This window comes from Mustelus asterias, chromosome 11 (genome assembly GCF_964213995.1).
Source record: "Mustelus asterias chromosome 11, sMusAst1.hap1.1, whole genome shotgun sequence".
In the NCBI taxonomy this organism is placed as follows: domain Eukaryota; kingdom Metazoa; phylum Chordata; class Chondrichthyes; order Carcharhiniformes; family Triakidae; genus Mustelus; species Mustelus asterias.
Window position 1 is genome coordinate 90,564,326 of NC_135811.1, and position 17,271 is coordinate 90,581,596.

The window sequence follows — 17,271 nt, forward strand, 5'->3', positions numbered from 1 at the left end:
CAGAGTTTATTTATTAGTGTCGCAAGTAGGCTTACATTAACACTGCAGTTACTGAGAAAATCCCCTAGTCCGCCACACTCCGGTGCCTGTTCGTGTACACTGAGGGAGAATTTAGCATGGCCAATGCACCTAACCAGCACGTCTTTCGGACTGTGGGGGGAAACCGAAGCACCAAGAGGAAACCCACGCAGACATGTGGAGAATGTGCAGACTCCACACAGACACTGAGACAGGTCGAGAATCAAGCCTGGGATCCCTGGCGCTGTGAGGCAGCAGTGCTAACCACTGTGCCACCTTGCCGCCCCAATAATGTTTGTGGGCTAGAACCTCATCTGTAGGAACTTCACAACCTTCACAACAATCTCAGAACATAGCCACAGCTCCCATTGTTGCCCCCACAGCAAGTACTGGCAATGGTTTTGATTTTACAAATCCTCTGGACCCACCTTTTGTTTCTTGATTTGTTCCATTACTATTCTTTTCACTTTACATGATCTTCGCATTCTTTTGTCATTTAATCACTTCTGTCACTATTGTGGAGCTTCCTCATTGTTCTTCCCTCACTTTGTACTTGCTTAAAATCTGTTCCATCGCTTAATTTTTCCCGTTTCAGAGGAAGGGTCGCTGACCTGAAACATTAAACTCTCTTTCTGTCTCCACAGATGCGGAGTACTTCTCTTTTTTATTCTCAAAGCTTTAACTATCTCTCAGATGTCCATGAGTGGAGTATTAACTAATGCATTATTGTACTGGATTTGCAATGTGAATTTAATGAATGGAAAATGTATTTAACAAGGGAGAAATTGGAATATTAATATTTCCATGTGTAATGAGAACTGGCAGTTATGCAACCACAGATAATCTTAGTTGGAATTGTAAACCTGCTTCTTTTCTCGAAGTATTTGACTTTGATCTTTGATGCTGTTGTGATGGAGGCTCTGGTTAATTTGGGTTTCAGATTGGAACTTCATTGATGCTTAGTCTATTGTTTTCCCTAACCACTGGTGGGAGAGGAGGAGGAGAGGCCTGGATTTTGCAGTAAGAATAGCAGTGAGACTATACGCACTCACCATGAGTGGCGCACAGTGGTTAACCCCACAGCGTCAGGGAGCCGAGTTCAATTCCTGGCTTTTGGCCACTGTTTGCACGAAGTCTGCATGTTCTCCCCATGTCTGCGTGGGTTTCCTCCGGGTGCTCCGGTTTCCTCCCACTGTCCGAAAGATTTGCAGGTTAGGTACATTGGCCATGCTAAATTGCCCCTTAGTGTACCCGAACAGGCGCTGGAGTGTGGCGACTCGGGGATTTTCACAGTAACTCCACAGTCCGACGCCTGTTCGGGTCAATGCACCTAACCAGCACGTCTTTCAGAATGTGGGAGGAAACTGGAGCAACCCAGAGGAAACCCACGCAGACAACGTGCAAACTCCACACAGTGACCCAAGCCGGGAATCGAACCCGGGCCCCTGGCGCTTTGAGGCAGCAATGCTAACCACTGTGCCACCGTGCCGCCTGACTAGGGGATTTTCATAGTAACTTCATTGCAGTGTTAATGTAAGCCTACTTGTGAAACTAATAAATAAACTTTGAGTTAAATTGCACGGCAACTTCCAGCATTCACAAGTAACAAATATGAACATGGAAATCCAGAAGTTGCAGTCCATTTTTGATCTTTTCCTCCACAGACTCTGTGTACCTTGCTGAAAAATTCAGGGTATTAAAACACAGAAGGATGAGGTTGTGTTACTTGCCCACTAGATAGCCATTAAACATGCCAGAAAACGTTAAGGCTGGCATTTTCAACTGCAAATCAATTTCACCAGCGAGATACATCTTAATTACTGAGAATAACTCCTTTGGCCCTGAAAGCTTAATTAAATGTTCTTCAGAATTCAATTGTTGGAAATTAAAATTTTTAACTGCTTTCTGTCCTTTTCACTTTTCATGACCCCATCTTTCTTTCCCTCTTTGGTTTTCGGGATATGATTTTACATTGGATGAAACATTCTCACTTGTTCTTTCTAGTTCAGAAGCCAGGTCTCTGTGGATTCTTTAGTCTGGTTGAAGAGACGCACTGTTGACTTTTTAACACATGCCACAGATCCCCTGGAGAGAGCACTACACTGAAAAAGATAACCATAAGTTGCTGCTCAAAAGCCTGTGGGCAGCTTTAAGTGTGGTACCATACGTTTGCCGTTGACTGCAAATCTAGGTCAATTCTTCTAGGCAATGGGGCAAGTTACAGATACTTGCTTTTCCTCTCTTTAGCCACTGGCAAATGTGTAGCATCTGTCCCACTCTCACTGACAGTGCTGCTGGAAAACAGAATAAATATTCCAGACCAGCGTCGCTTTTTCCTGCACCCACTCAGAGGGGGTGGCAATAGATTTACCCTGGTGCACAATTAGATTGCCGGTTGGCCAATTTTTACCCAACCCTACCATCAACTATACTGCCACTTGGCTGATTTCCTCCACCATCAATACATGAGCCAACGGGTGAGTTCATTTCCTCTCGCATCGTCCGTTGGACTGCCGATTACAACAATCTCCCCAAGTCAAACATCATAGAAGTAGTGGAGAAATTGCAAGGAGGAATGGTACTCAAACTGAGCGATAACAGACCATGGGAAAGATTGAACAGATCAAGGCTGTTTTCATAGAATCCCTGCAGTGCAGAATGAGGCCATTCAGCCTATTGAGTCTGCACCAACTCTCTGACAGAGCATCTTACTCAGGCCCTCTCCCCCGCCCTATTCCCGTAACCTCACATATTTACCATGGCTAATCCACTTAACCTACACATCTTGGAACACTAAAGGAGCATTTTTTTTTACTATGGTCAATCCACCTAACCTGCACACCTTTGGACAATGGGAGGAAACCGGAGTACCCAGAGGAAACCCATGCAGACACTGGGAGAAAGTGAAAATTCACACAGAAAGTGGGTTTTCTAACAAGACTAGAATCGAACCTGGATCCCCGGCGATGTGCCACTGCACTGCCCCTTTCTTTGGGAAACACATGACTTAGAGGTGACCTGATAGACGTGTTTAGCAGTGTGGATGTTTTGGATGGGTTGCTGTAGAGAGAATCCTAAGCTAGCAGCTGTAAACACAAGATAGTTACCAATAATTTACTTTTTATGTTCATTCGTAGGACATGAGTGTTGCTGGCTGTCCAGCATTTATTGCGCAACCTTAGTTGTCCTTGGAGGGCAGTTGAGAGTTAATCACATTGCTGTGGCTCTGCAGTCACATGTAGGCCAGACCAGGTGAGGATGGCAGATTTCCTTCCCTAAAGGATATTAGTGAATCAGATGGATTTTTCTGACAATTGACAATAGTTTCATTGGTCACTAGTACTGGTCTCCACTGGACTTGGAGAGGATGTTTCCACTAGTAAGAAAAACTAGAACCAAAGGGCACAACCTCAGATTAAAGGGACGATCCTTTAAAACAAAGATGAGGAGGAATTTCTTCAGCCAGAGAGTGGTGAATCTGTAGAACTCTTTGTCGCAGAAGGCTGTGGAGGCCAGGTCATTGAGTGTCTTTAAGACAGAGATAGATAGGTTCTTGATTAATAAGGGGATCAGAGGTTATGGGGAAAAGGCAGGAGAATGGGGATGAGAAAAATATCAGCCATGATTGAATGGCACAGCCGACTCGATGGGCCGAATGGCCTAATTCTGCTCCTATGTCTTATGGTCTTATTACTTAATTCCAGATTTTTTTATTGAAGTTAAATTCCACCATCTGCCGTAGTAGGATCTAAGAGGCAAAATGAGAAATATTTTTATTGTGACTAGTTAAGAAAATGGGACTTGCTTTTCCAAGAAGTGGCTGAGGTAATTAGCTTTGATGTTTTCAAAGTGCATCAAGGAATAGGAGGATATACTGAAAGCTGATGTGGGGCGAGTGGAATTGGAGGAGATTAGGGGAGTGTAAAGACCAGCCGAGGCTGCTTGTGGAATGGCCGTTTTCTGTGCCATGTGATCAACTTCCCCAACTAAGATTGTTGACAGATTTATCTCGCCCTCACTCAACTGAGGTAACTGAGTTTCCCCAAATGCAATTGCTCCGAGATCTACTAAAACAGAACCACCTCATTCGGAGTCTTCCATCTACCATCTGCTGATAAAACAGGAGGAAAGCTTTTGTGTCACAGAAAAAAAAACAGCTTTCCATCCTCAGAAGAGACTCAGACTGGCCCTCTGCTCATGCGTGGATTACTTCTTTAATCTAATGTGACAAACTGAAACAGAATATGTGCTTTTTTTTCCATTATTCCTTCCACACAATGCTTCATGTGCAGGATACCAAGTACAGTTTTCAATCTCATTCTAACAGGTTGCAGCATTATTTTATAAGATCAGGTATATCTACGGTGGCACAGTAGTTAGCACCGCTGCCTCACGTCACCAGGGACCCGGGTTCAATTCTGGCTTCCGGTGACTGACTGTGTGGAGTTTGCACATTCTCCCCGTGCCTGCGTGGGTTTCCTCCGGATGTCCTGGTTTCCTCCCATAGAGCAAAGATGTGTGGGTTAGGTGGATTGGCCATGCTATTTTTTTAAAATTTGTGTCACAAGCAGGCTTACATTAACACTGCAATGAAGTTACTGTGAAAAATCCCCTAGTCGCCACACTCCGGTGCCTGTTCGGGTACACTGAGGGAGAATTTAGCATGGCCAATGCACCCTCACCAGCACGTCTTTTGGACAGTGGGAGCACCCGGAGGAAATCCATACGGACACGGGGAGAGCGTGCAGACTCTGCACAGACAGTGACTCGAGTCGGGAATCGGCTAACCACGGTGCCACCCTATTTGTGTCAGGGAGATTAGCAGGGTTAATATGTGGGGTTACCGGGATAGGGCATGGGTGGGACTGTTGTCGGTGCAAACATGATGGGCCGAATGGCCTCTTTCTATACTGTAGGATTCATAGATTCTATGATATGCTGAGTGGTTTATAGCAGACAATTCCAAATTGTACTCTCTGGGCTGAATAGCATGTTCACCTTCAGTGCCCAGAGGTGAGAGTGCCTCACACTTGCAGAGTTACATCATGATGCTAAAGAAAGATCCAGAATGGAACAATTTTACTGATTAAAGAATTTGAAAGCATGGTCCAGGGAAATGAATGAACTTGTCCCCCTGTAATGATTCTGTTATTACAAGTGCTAAATACATTAAACTTTGACCAGATTTTCAGTGGGGTTAGAAGTCGACCCTTCCAATCACAGCTTCAATAGGAAATCATGCTGCATGTGAAGGTGCATATTTGGAAACTGATGTTTAACTTCATTTTCGCGTTGTGCCATGTCAAATACCAAACATACTAACACCACACAGGAGAAATCAATACAGCCAGTGGTGAAATGAGCATTCACAGAACAATGTGCAGATTAGGTGGATTGGCCATGCTAAATTGCCCCTTAGTGTCAGGGGGACAAGCTAGGGTTAATGCATGGGGTATGGGGGTAGGGCCTGGGTGGGATAGAGGTCAGTGCAGACTCGATGGGTTGAATGGCCTCCTTCTGCACTGTAGGATTGATGCGCGATTGATTCACACGGGAGGCTAGGACGTACCCGGGAATAAAGGCTTTTATTCACGACAAAATAGGAGCACACTACTTAACAATATTATCCCAGACTAAAGGCTACTAGGAAGTAGCAGTGACCTTTATACTCCTGTAAGAAGGTGGAGCCAAACGGAGTGTACCACATAAACAATGATAACAGGTGGAACACCCAAACCCTAACCCCAACTGTAACAAGAGTAACATATGTACAAGTACCCATAGTGGTAACCATCTATGGTTCATCACAAGGATTCTGTGATTCTGTGAATTCACCAAAAAATAATGCATACCATTTAATGTGTCCAAGAACTAGGTTAGGCCTCACATGGAATATATCCTCTGTCTCATTGTGGTCTACTCATGAGGCCTTGAAAAGAGCACTGAAGAGGGCTGCAAGAGAAGTCTCAACTTGAGGGTGATTTGATTGAAGATGATAAAATAATGCAAGGACAGAATGTATTTTCCATTCACTTCCGTGATGTGGGCATTGCTGGCTAGGTCAGCATTTATTGCCCATCCCTAATTGTCCTCGAGAAGGTGGTGGTGAGCTGCCTTCTTGAATGACTCCAGTCCCTGAGGTGTAGGTACACCCGCAGTGCTGTTAGGGTGGGAGTTCCAGGAATTTATTTTGATCAATTATTTGGTCTCCCGAACAGGTAAGGGGGAACCCGGGATCATACTTACAAAACTTCATTGGTTGTTTGAGATCTCTTCTGGAAGAATGCTGGATTTGTGGAATAGGTTGTCCGCTCATCTGATGAACACTGATTCACTGTATTGCTCCAAGCGAGAGCTGGACCTGTTTCTGACAAGGGCATCGTGTACCATATGATTGAACATGGTAAATAACTGTTTTTCTCCTTCACTTAGGTTAATGTATTCTGCTAAAAATGACCTTTATAGCAACACAGACTCAAAATTATGCATTTCTGACAAAAATCATTAAACCTGCCTATAAAATTGGTCACTTCATGTCAGAAAAGTCTTGATGCTTCCCTGTCTAGGCTTGATCTTCGATTTTGAGGTTAAGAGCATGACTGAAATGTAATTTGGAGCTATGCTAAACATAATGTACTGTGTATCAGTTTAGTGTCAGTGAGTTTTGGTTTTCGTCCTGTACCTATAGAAAGGGCTGAATATTAACACGTTAAGATGCACCATGTTACAGGACAGTCTGGTAGAAAAACAGTTAAGCGACTTCCCATTGACAGGAGGATGGATGCTGGGGTTTTCAACTTGCTGAAAAGTTCAAAAAAGATTTATTTATTAGTGTCACAGGTAGGCTTACATCAACACTGCAATGAAGTTACTGTGAAAATCCCCTTGTCGCCACACTCTGGCACCTGTTCGGTTACACTGAGGGAAAATTTAGCATGGCCAATGCACCTAACCAGCACGTCTTTCAGATTGTGGGAGGAAAACCGGAGCACCCAGAGGAAACCCACGCAGACACAGGGAGAACGTGCAGACTCTGCACAGACAGTGACCCAAGCCGGGAATCGAACCAAGCTCCCTGGAGCTGTGAGGCAGCAGTGCTAACCGCTGTGACACCGTGCCGCTGGAATGGGTTGTGTTCACCAAGCGGAATTTTTTAATCAAGTATCTTTTTCTTGAGTTTGAGCCATTAAATTAAAAGCAAAATCTGATCTCTTGATGCTTCACTTTTGCAGTGTCAGAGGGCACTGGTGTTTTAAGGGTTGGGTGGGGGGCTGGGGGTGGTGGGGGAAGATTTCGTAAAAGGTTCGAACCGTGGGGTACCGCAATGATCAGCCATTTGCGATCGATACTAACGACACTTGATGGGACTGAGTGTCAAGTCACCTCACAAGGAGTTGCTTTTTGTGCACAGATAGTGGTGAATGTTGTTAGCCTCACTGTTTTCTAAACCAATATTTTAGAAAGTAAATAGTTGAAACAAAGGGCAAAATTCTCCCAACCTACTTGCAGAGAATCTGGCAGGAGTCAAAAAGTTGGAAACCCATTGGCATAAAATGGTGTTGCAATTCTCTCAATGCTGGGTTAATGGCGGGTTGGTCTTCCCACTGTCCGTTGGCATGTGTGCCATTTGCATTAATTTGCATCACATGACTGCTCATTAACACAGTTGGCAGCCAAAATCCTGTCAAGCCTTTCAATCTTGTATTGTGTCAGTGGGAAACCACGTTGGTCTAAAACTTGATTGCTGAAGAGTGGCATGCACAAAGCAGTTCTCAGTTAAGAAGAGGCTTTCAGGTGAGTGCAACAGAGTCTTTTGCCATAGTGCTGTAGTGCTCCTGATGCATTGAAGCCACTCTGTCAGGGCAGACTGTATCCTGTCCTCCATCTACATGCTGTGCTGCGCTTCATGGACAGCACCGTGCTGCTGGACCCATACATCCTCCTGTCTCACCATCAGGGACCAGTACTGTGCCTGGGGTTAGGGAGTATGGGGGTCTCCTTCCCTGGTGCCACACACCAGCTTCTATCTGGACAGCACTCTGCTGCGGGATTGATGCAGTCACCGCAACAAAGGCCCGAAGTGCGAGGTGGTGGTGGGGGAGGGGCGGGTGATGTCCTGATGAAGACAAGGAGGGCAATGTAGATGGAGTGCTGTGCAGGGAGGTGGGGAGGAGGGGGGAGGCGGCGGGGGTCAGGAGTGGAGGTTGGGTGAGGGCTCACAATGGCAGTCAAAGGGGCAAGGAGGTGGATAAGGATGACGAACAATGGAAGGCAGAGGGAAGACTGAGGGGAGGGAAGCCGGACTCCGACAAAGCTGCATGAAAAGCTCACAGACAAGGGGGTCAAAGGGATGCCGCACTGTTTATTGGAAGGGGATGGATGAAGACTCCAGAGTGGGTGGGATGAGGTCCGAGTGGGGTCTGGGCAGCTCGCAGGTGATGGGCTCAGGGAGATTGTGGTTGATTCAAGCAACAGACTGCTTCTTGAGGCTACGAGCCTTTTCCCTCTGGGTTGCTGACATCCTGCAAGACAGGTGGGCTGGAGAGAGTGATAGAAGTGTGCTGGACTGGTATTTAAATATGGCGCCGAGACCTTTGAACCCGTCAGCTTCAGTCCAGTGGACAAGTTAGCTGCCGGCCCACCAGGTGATTTGGAGGGAAACTCACCTGTGCATAATTAATGCGGGATCCTGCCACTTTGACCAATGGGAAAGGTGCTGCCACCACACTTAGCCTCGAAAACATAGAATTCTGCCCAAAGATTTTGATTTGATTTGATTTATTATTGTCACATGTATTGGGATACAGTGAAAAGTATTGTTTCTTGCACGCTATACAGACAAAGCATAACGTTCAGAGAAAAGGAAACGAGAGAGTGCAGAATGTAGTGCTACAGTCACACTAGGGTGTAAAGAAATATCAAGTTAATACGAAGTGGGTCCATTCAAAAGTCTGATGGCAGCAGTGAAGAAGCTGTTCTTGAGTCGGTTGGTATGTGACCTCAGACTTTGCATCTCTTTCCCGATGGAAGAAGGTGGAAGAGAGAATGTCCAGTGTCCGTGGGGTCCTTGATTATGCTGGCGGCTTTGCCGAGGCAGCGGGAAGTGTAGACAGAGTCAATGGATGAGAGGCTGGTTTGGGCGATGGATTGGGCTACATTCACGATCTTTTGTAGTTTCTTGCGGTCTTGGGCAGAGCAGGAGCCATACCAAGCTGTGATACAACCAGAAAGAATGCTTTCTATGGTGCATCTGTAAAAGTTGGTGAGAGTCGTAGCTGACATGCCAAATTTCCTTCGTCTTCTGAGAAAGTAGAGGCGTTGGTGGGATTTCTTAACTATAGTGTCGGCACGGGGGGGACGAGGACCCAGGTCATTGGTGACCTGGACACCCAAAACCCTGAAGCACTTGACCCTTTCTACTTCGTCCCTATTGATGTAGACAGGTTCTCCTTTACGCTTCCTGAAGTCGATGAAATCTCCTTCGTTTTGTTGACATTGAGGGAGAGATTATTGTTGCTGCACCAGTTCACCAGATTCTCTATCTCATCCCTGTACTCTGTCTTGTCATTGTTTGAGATCCCACCCACTACGGTGGTGTCGTCAGCAAACTTGAAAATCGAGTTGGAGGGGAATTTGGCCACACAGTCAAATAAGGAGTATAGTAGGGGGCTGAGAACACAGCCTTGAGGGGCACCGGTGTTGAGGATGATCGTGGAGGAGGTGTTGTTGCCTATCCTTACTGATTGTGGTCTGTGGATTAGGAAGTTCAGGATCCAGTCGCAGAGGGATGTGCCAGGGCCCAGCCCACGGAGTTTGGAGATGAGTTTCGTAGGAATAATAGTGTTGAAGGCTGAGCTGTATTCAATAAATAGGAGTCTGACATAAGTGTCTTTGTTATCTAGGTGTTCCAGGGTTGAGTGCAGGGCCAGGGAAATGGCATCTGCTGTGGACCTGTTGGGGTAGTAGGCAAACTGTAGTGAATTCAGGCAGTCTGGGAGGCTGGAATTGATTCGTGCCATGACTAACCTTTCGAAGCTTTCATAATGATGGATGTCAGAGCCACCAGACAATAATCATTAAGGCACGCTGCTTGGCTTTTCTTTGGTACTGGGATGATGGTTGTCTTCTTGAAGCAAATAGGGACCTCAGATTGTTGTAAAGAGAGGTTGAAGATGTCTGCAAATATCCCCACCAGCTGATCCGCGCAGGATCTGAGTGCTCGTCCGGGTATCCTATCCGGGCCAGTCGCTTTCCATGGGTTGACCTTCGAGAAAGCTGCTCTGACATCTGCAATGGCGATCCCAGATACAGGTTCATCCAGGGCTTCCAGGGTGGAGGGCATGCTCTGCTAACCTCTTGCTCAAAACGGGCATAGAATGCTTTGAGCTCATCAGGGAGAGGCGCGTTGGAGCTGGTGATTTTACATGCCTTCATCTTGTAGCCTGGTATGTCTTGCAGACCTTGCATAGTCGGCGAGGGTCTGTGTGGCTAGCCTGGGACTGTAGCTTGGTCCAGTACTATCTTTTGACATCTTTGATGGATCTCCTTGGATCGTATCTGGCTTTCTTGTATAGCACAGTAAGAAGTCTCACAACACCAGGTTAAAGTCCAACAGGTTTATTTGGTAGCAAATACCATAAGCTTTCGAAAGCTTATGGTATTTGTTACCAAATAAACCTGTTGGACTTTAACCTGGTGTTGTGAGACTTCTTACTGTGCTTACCCCAGTCCAACGCCGGCATCTCCACATCATTTCTTGTATAGATCAGGGTCACCTGACTTGAATGCCTCAGACCTAGACTTCGGCAAGCAGTGGATATCCTTGTTCATCCATGGTTTCCGGTTGGGGAACATATGGATTTACTTCTTTGGCACACAGTCTTCTACACACTTACTAATGAAGTCAGTTACTGTAGTGGCAGGTGCAGGACCTTCCATGACCTTTTCATGGAGGGTACCAAACAGTGCGCGTCTTAAAGAATTTAAGTGTGTGTCTTAAACACTTTTTTCAAAATCTTATAGGTTCAAAGTATTGCACATGTAAAAGCTGAAAGGTGCTGTGTTTCTGAGAATCAGAAAGATGTTTAATATTTTTGTCTTATGCCAGCCTTCGAACACATCACTTCAGCAAATTTAAGACTTTGAATGGAATAAATGATTTCACATCCGCGATGATTCTTGCATACTTGCATCCACTTACATTGTTTAGCACAATCTGACGTTCAAGTGGCTGCAATTTTGCATACAGAACCCCCAAGGGAGTGGAGATGCTGATTATTGAGAGGATCTGAGTGGTAACAAATCATATCGCAATAAATCACTTGAATTAGCTATGAAGTGGAGCTGGCAATTCTAAGGATGTGGGAGGTCACGGAATCACAGCGGTAAATTAGAATTTCTGTTGGCGCATTTTGAGCACAGTTGTTTCTGTTGTCAATATAAATATGAAAAAAAACTTGCTACTGTGGTCGTACTATCCGCCTTCGTTGCTGTTATCTTCAGTCCACGGGGCTATGCCAATATTTATGGTGAGTGCTTCACACAAGCACGTTGGGAAACACTGAGCAGTATCGTGCGCTCTGTGCACATTTCTGTAATTGAGGGAGTTCTTGGCTATGGTCGGCAGGAACCGACCTGAGAAATGTCCGTAATGAAGAAATGTTTACATGTGCCCTGCATTATTCATGTTCTGCATAACAGCCCGTTGGACCTGTTTGGACTTAAATCTTATTTACTCTTAATTATGTTTCCTGGCTGACAGCTTGATGGAATTTGGAAAATAGAAGGTTATAGCCCTGCAATTGACTGCAAACCATTACTGTGGGGATTAATGAAAAGCCCAACACCAGTAGTTTAACTGGAACTCAATACATTCCTGATTTCTTTTGGTTGAGAGCCAGATTCTGAATCTGCAAGACGTACCTCAGGAAAAAGACTTGAGCCCCGAGACCAATTTGTTGTGTAACAAAAACAGAATAAACAGTCGATAGCAGCAGGAAATGCAGGCCCAAAAGCCCGCCTGCTTGATGTATATATTAAGACTTCTCATTTCGTTTCTGGGGAGAGATGGATTTCTACGTGGAGTGTTTTATTTTCCCAAATTACAGACGCAAGGAATGAGCTTGAACATCGTGAGGGATTGGAACATTTCTTTATCAGCGAGGAGTGGATTTCATTGCTTCTCGTGGCTTCAATGATGGAAGATATTACGATTTAACTCAAACTAGTTTCTTCTCATTTTAGATGCCTGCTGAGTGAACCAGCAGACCGGTTTACAGACAAAGCCAGGTTGATTGGACATGGCAGGAAAGCAAAACGCTGCAGTTGCTGGAATTCTGAAATAAGAACAGAAAATGCTGGAAATACTCAGCAGGTCTGGCAGCATCTGTGAGGAGAGAAACAGAGTTAATGGGTGGAGTAAACTCTGAGAGATTTAATGGACGGAGACTAACTGTCTAACTGCCCTCTGAATTGGCTGAGCATGCCACTCAGTTCAAGGGTCACTCAGTTCAAGTGGTGGGCACCAAATGCTGGCCTTGCCAGTGACGCCCACATGCCATGAAAGAATAAAGAAAATGGACACTTTTTTTTCATTTACGCATTATTTTCTGAACGTGTTGCATTTCCTTTTAAATATTGGTTGGTGGGTAGCAATTCTTTTGAAAGTAGTGCAACATTCCTCATTTGACTTTAGATTCATTGGGCAAAAGTAATACTTCAGTGGGGTGGATTTGCAAAGTGTGCCATGCCAATTATTATAGCCAACTTCAGAAAGGGAAAATCATTCATTCCCTAAATTCACCGCTTGGTACCATTCTTAAGTGCAATTCTCAAACTGAAGGCATCAATATATCTAAAATTCTCAGAGAATAGGTTGTTATGGCTACTTTAATGGAACAGATAGCCAAAAATAAAACCATTTGTCCATTCCTTCACGCTAGGGGATTTTCACAGTAACTTCATTGCAGTGTTAATGTAAGCCTACTTGTGACACCGATAAATAAACTTGAAATACAGAAGTATAAAGTCACACAAAAGCATGTAAATATTTGATGCAAAAGTGTCTATCAGGATTCTGTGGTTAAAATATCTATCCAGGTGTGACCCTAAACAAACACTTGCTAAGTTTGGAGTATTGAGAGAGCCAGTATGAAAATGAAGGGGGCAATTTTAACCTAATGCGCAGGTTGGAAAACCCACAGGATTGGCTGATGTAGGGCCTGACGTATACAGTGTTGATGTGGAACTGAGTACACCCACACAATCATGTAAGAAGGTGCATGACCCAGAGCAAGGGTCATTGTTGCGTTGACCAGAGACATGTTAAGATTTGGACATGGAGATAGCTTCTTGCCTGTACTCTTTATTGTGTATACAGTGGAATTCTCTACCACAGCAGTCTGTGGAGGCTGTGTCACTGAGTGTATTTAAGAAAGAGAGAGATTTCTTTTTAGATTTTAATGGCATCAATGGTTTTGGAGAGAAAGCAGGAAAATGGCATTGAGATCGAGGATTAACCAGGATCATATTGAATAGTAGAGCAGGCTCAAAGGGCCGAATAGCCTATTCCTCCTAGTTTCTCTTTCTCTGTATAGTTACAAGTAGTTAATATATATCTAATGTCAACATGCGGACAGGTGGCACGGTGGCACAATGGTTAGCACTGCTGCCTCACAGCACCAGGGACCTGGGTTTGATTCCTGCCTTGGGTAACCGTCTGTGAGGAGTCCGCACATTCTCCTCGTGTCTGCGTGGCTTTCCTCCAGGTGTTCTGGTTTCCTCCCACAGTCCGAAAGACGTACTGGTGAGGCGCATTCGCCATGCTAAATTCTCCCTCAGTGTACCCAACAGGCGTTGGAGTATGGCAGCTCGGGGATTTTCACAGTAACTTCATTGCAATGTTAATGGAAGCCTACTTGTGACACTAATAAATAAACTTTAAAATTTAAGACGACTAAAAAAAACATTCTTAACAGACACATTCTGTAACCAACTTCATTACAACAGGTGAAGAACTGATTTTAAAGCCTACCCAATAATTACCCTGATGTCAATTAACTGGGTTATAAAGTCAAAGTTGCACCTGACCCCTCCAGTTTCCTGATTGGCAGGATATCCTCTCACTGGGCAGGGTATAAAATCCACATTCTATCTGGTCTGTGGGTTTCGCAGGTTGAAATCTGCAGAACGTGGCTTGTTTCTATAAATTGCTACAGGTGGGCACTGCAATATTCTGTGCCTCCCACTAATAATCCCAGCAAGGGTTGGTTATTTGATGCGTTGGGTCATAACAGAAGCTATACTACACTGCAATTCATTGGCTGATCGGTGGTTTGAGCCAGCATTGATCTCCTCTGTGATCAAGTCAGCTAACCATGTAAATCACAGAATTGACAAATCCATTGGATTGCATCTGGAAGGTTTACACTTACGGCTTCTTACAGATAGCAATCATTTTACTGTAGGGAAAACAGTAACTTTCAGAAGAATAACACCTCATTTACAAAAAGTTCAAATGCTCACTGCAGGTTTGCCATCAAGTAATTGTTTTGCTTTCTGGTGTGAACTACGTTTGGCATGTCCGCTACGACTCTCACCAACTTTTACAGATGCACCATAGAAAGCATTCTTTTTGGTTGTATCACAGCTTGGTATGGCTCCTGCTCTGCCCAAGACCGCAAGAAACTACAAAGGGCCGTGAATGAAGCCCAGTCCATCACTCAAACCAGCCTCCCATCCATTGACTCTGTCTACACTTCCCGCTGCCTCGGAAAAGCAACCAGCATAATTAAGAACCCCACGCACCCCAGACATTCTCTCTTCCACCTTCTTCCATCTGGAAAAAGATCTGGAAAAAGAGGGGCAGCACGGTGGCACAGTGGTTAGCACTGCTGTCTCACAGCGCCAGGGACACGGGATCGATTCCTGGCTTGGGTCACTGTCTGTGTAGATTTTGCACATTCTCCCCGTGTCTGCAAGGGTTTCCACCGGGTGCTCCGGTTTCCTCGCACAGTCTGAAAGATGTGCTGGTTAGGTGCATTGACCCGAACAGGTGCCAGAATGTGGCGACTAGGGGAATTTCACAGTAACTTCATAAGCCTTACTTGTGACTAATAAACAAAAAACAATAAAAAGGTCTGAGGACACATACCAACTGACTCAAGAACAGCTTCTTCCTTGCTCCATCAGACTTTTGAATGGACTTAGCTCGCATTAAGTTGATCTTTCTCTACACCCTATCTATGACTGTAACACTACATTCTGCAGTCTCTTGTTTCCTTCTCTATGAACGGTATGCTTTGTCTGTATAGTGCGCAAGAAACAATACTTTTCACTGTATACTAATACATGTGACAATAATAAATCAAATCAAATCAAAAATCTTCATTGGATTGTCCCAATCAAAGTTCCTTGAGACATGCAGTCATTTTTATGAGGATGTCACTGGAAAAAAAGTTGGAGCTTAAATTGCGTTTTTTGTACTATGACTTTTTCTCAGATATAATAAATGTGCAAGCAGTGGTATAACAAATGTATTAAAGGCTGGAGAATATTCAAAGGGAGAGTATATGTTTATTTTTAATATGCCCTTCAAGAAATAGAAAAACTGTCCACCTAACAGGTGGCACGGTGGCACAGTGGTTAGCACTGCTGCCTCACAGCATCAGGGACCCAAGCTCGATTCTGGCCTTGGATGACTGTGTGGAGTTTGCACATCCTCCCTGTGTCTGCCTTGGTTTCCTCCAGGTGTTTCCTCCCACAGTCCAAAGATGTGCTGGATAGGTGGATTGACCTTGCTGAATTGCCCCTACGTGTCCAAAGATGTGCAGGTTAGGTGGATTGGCCATTCTAAGTTGCCCCTTAATATCCAAAGATGTGTGGGTTGGGTGGATTAGCCAAGATCATTATGCGGGGTTACGGGGATAGGTCGGGTGTGGGTAAATGCTCTTTCGGAGAGTTGGTGCAGCCTCGATGAGCCTAATGGCCTCCTTCTGCACTGTCGGGATCCTATGGATTCTAACCGATTTATAAGTTGTGAAATTTAATCCGTGGAAGCGTTTTTATGAAGCTGTCCCTCTGGAACATGTGTGTTGGAAGTCTGTTTCCTTCAGATAAGCGAAGGTTTAAACCTGAGTTTTACATAAGTCTGTTTTCAACCTAGGATGCCAACCTGTGGTTCCCCTATCAATATGAACAGAATGATTTGTCATTTAGCCTTGAACCTGTCGGTGCAGGTTCTGGTTGTGTGATAGACTTCCGAAAAGCGCAAGTAAATTGCCTTATTCAAGGGGTGTTGGGATTGGGATTTATATTTTATCGTTTTTCTGCAGAAAATGTACCTCTCAGAAATCTATCCTAAACTCCTTTAAAAGCAAAGTGCACGTATAAAATCTTATGGGAACATACGGCATTTGCAGGTGATTTGGATGCAAAGGAAAGTGCTTTCTGAAAGACTGAGCAATAAATGATTCATTAGCTGATCTTAGTAATAAAATAAACACCCATTGTTCTGAGAATTCTCTGGTCCTGGACACTTTACATGTCTGTTATTGGGTGAAGGGTTAAAACCATTGAACGCAGCAAAGTTCCCCTGGAACTCCCTGTGAATTAACTACTGCACAGCTCCCTGGGAAGCTGCAGTGAAGATGTTTCAGTGCAATTCCCGCACTTACAGATGGCCAGCACAAACAAGCTGACCAAGAGACAAGAGTGTGAGAACTCTGATAACCACAAGGTGGTAGCCATAACAAGCAGCAGGTTTGGATGGTATAGCCATGTTGGCGTATCTCATTAGTAATTAATTATTATAATTTAACAATCATATAGAGGCTATAACTGGTTAACTATATTCACCCGACATAAATGAAGTCATTAGAACTATTGGTTGTAATTGAATGTGTGACTTCAGAACAAATGTACACTTATTATTAGTATATCATAAAATCATAGAATCTACGGCACGGAGACAGGCCCTTCGGCCCAAATTGGTCCATGTCGACCAAAAAGCCCATCTAAGCTAATCCAATTTGTCTGCATTTGGCCCATATCCCTCTAAACCTCCCTATCCATGTATCTGTCCAAATGCCTTTTAAATGTTGTCAATGTCTTTGCCTCAACCACTTCCTCCGGCAGCTCATTCCACATAGGTACCACCCTCTGTGTAAAAAAAGTTGCTCCTCAGGTTTCCATTAATTCTTTCCCCTCTTAACTTAAACCTATGCCCTCTAGTTCTCGATTCCCCAACCCTGGGAA

General features: G+C 44.6%; 1 protein-coding gene across 2 annotated transcripts in view; it reads left to right on the plus strand.

Annotated features, from left to right (window-relative positions):
- LOC144500649 (MAGUK p55 subfamily member 2-like) overlaps positions 1-17,271 on the plus strand; it is a 645,619-nt gene that overhangs the window by 237,840 nt on the left and 390,508 nt on the right. The window contains exon 1 of one of the 2 annotated variants that reach the window (XM_078223924.1): positions 6,398-6,421. The exons of the other annotated variant lie outside the window; for it this stretch is intronic. The gene's annotated coding sequence lies outside the window, so the exon portion shown is untranslated. Of the gene's footprint in view, positions 1-6,397; positions 6,422-17,271 lie in introns of those variants that run through there. 2 annotated transcript variants of the gene reach the window in all.